Below are 1,835 nucleotides of genomic sequence, written 5' to 3' on the forward strand. Positions count from 1 at the left end.
CCATGGTTGCAGAGGGAGATCCTTGAGTTTTGAATACAAGGGAGTTCTCATTCCATTGAAGGACTATTTCACCTCTGTCAACATCAATCACAGCTATTGCTGTGGCCAGGAAAGGTCTTCCTAGGATGATGGATTCATCCTCTTCCTTTCCAGTATCTAGGACTATGAAATCAGCAGGGATGTAAAGGCCTTCAACCTTTACTAACACGTCCTCTACTTGTCCATAAGCCTGTTTTCTTGAACTGTCTGCCATCTCTAATGAGATTTTAGCAGCTTGCACCCCATAGATTCCCAATTTCTCTATTACAGAGAGGGGCATGAGGTTTATTCTTGAACCAAGGTCACACAGAGCCTTAAAGATTATGGTGCCTATGGTACAGGGTATTGTGAACTTTTCAGGATCCTGTCTCTTCTGAGGCAATGTCAGTTGATCCAGATCACTTAGTTCATTGATGAATAAGGGAGGTTCAACTTCCCAAGTATCAATGCCAAATAATTTGGCATTTAGCTTCATGATTGCACCAAGAAACTTGGCAGTTTGCTCTTTAGTAACATCCTCATTCTCTTCAGAAGAGGAATACTCATCAGAGCTCATGAAGGGCATAAGGAGGTTCAATGGAATCTCTATGGTCTCTAGATGAGCCTCAGAGTCCTTTGGTTCCTCAGAGGGAAGCTCCTTATTGATCACTGGACGTCCCAGGAGGTCTTCCTCCTTGGGATTCACGTCCTCCACTCCCCTTGTAGGTTCGGCCATGGTGCTTATGTCAATGGCCTTGCACTCTCCTTTTGGATTCTCTTCTGTATTGCTTGGGAGAGTACTAGGAGGGATTTCAGTGATCCTTTTACTCAGCTGGCCTACTTGTGCTTCCAAATTTCTAATGGAAGACCTTGTTTCATTCATGAAACTCACAGTGGCCTTAGATAGATCAGAGACTAGATTTGCTAAATTAGAAGCATTTTGTTCAGAGTTCTCTGTCTGTTGCTGAGTGGATGATGGAAAAGGCTTGCTACTGCTAAACCTGTTTCTTCCACCATTATTAAAGCCTTGTTGAGGCTTTTGATCCTTCCATGAGAAATTTGGATGATTTCTCCATGATGAGTTATAGGTGTTTCCATAAGGTTCACCTAAGTAATTCACCTCTGCTATTGTAGGGTTCTCAGGATCATAAGCTTCTTCTTCATAAGAAGCCTCTTGAGTACTGTTGGATGCAGCTTGCATTCCATGCAGACTCTGAGAGATCATATTGACTTGCTGAGTCAATATTTTATTCTGAGCCAATATGGCATTCAGAGTATGAACTTCAAGAACTCCCTTCTTCATAGGCGTCCCATTACTCACAGGATTCCTTTCAGAAGTGTACATGAACTGGTTATTAGCAACCATATCAATGAGTTCTTGAGCTTCTGCAGGTGTTTTCTTTAGGTGAATGGATCCACCTGCAGAAGTGTCCAGTGACATCTTTGATAGCTCAGATAAACCATCATAGAATATATCCAGGATGGTCCATTCTGAAAGCATGTCAGAAGGACACTTTTTGGTCAACTGTTCGTATCTTTCCCAAGCTTCATAGAGGGATTCACCTTCTTTCTGTCTGAAGGTTTGAACATCAGCTCTAAGCTTGCTCAGCTTTTGAGGAGGAAAGTACTTGGCTAAGAAAGCCGTGACCAGCTTATCCCAAGAGTTCAGGCTGTCTTTGGGTTGAGAATCCAACCATAATCTAGCTCTGTCTCTTACAGCAAAAGGGAAAAGCATGAGCCTGTAGACTTCAGGATCTATTCCATTAGTCTTAACAGTATCACATATCTGCAAGAATTCAGTTAAGAACTGAAAAGGA

General features: G+C 42.3%; 1 non-coding gene across 1 annotated transcript; it reads left to right on the forward strand.

Moving 5' to 3' along the window:
* Window positions 1-1,513: 1,513 nt before the first annotated feature.
* LOC148579341 (small nucleolar RNA R71) lies at window positions 1,514-1,621 on the forward strand. Its single transcript, XR_015897356.1, has one exon. It is a non-coding gene; the product is annotated as a small nucleolar RNA R71 (small nucleolar RNA).
* Window positions 1,622-1,835: the final 214 nt, after the last annotated feature.

The sequence above is a fragment of the Arachis ipaensis genome, chromosome B10 (assembly GCF_059453495.1).
Source record: "Arachis ipaensis isolate K30076 ecotype BB chromosome B10, ASM5945349v1, whole genome shotgun sequence".
Taxonomy (NCBI): Eukaryota; Viridiplantae; Streptophyta; class Magnoliopsida; order Fabales; family Fabaceae; genus Arachis; species Arachis ipaensis.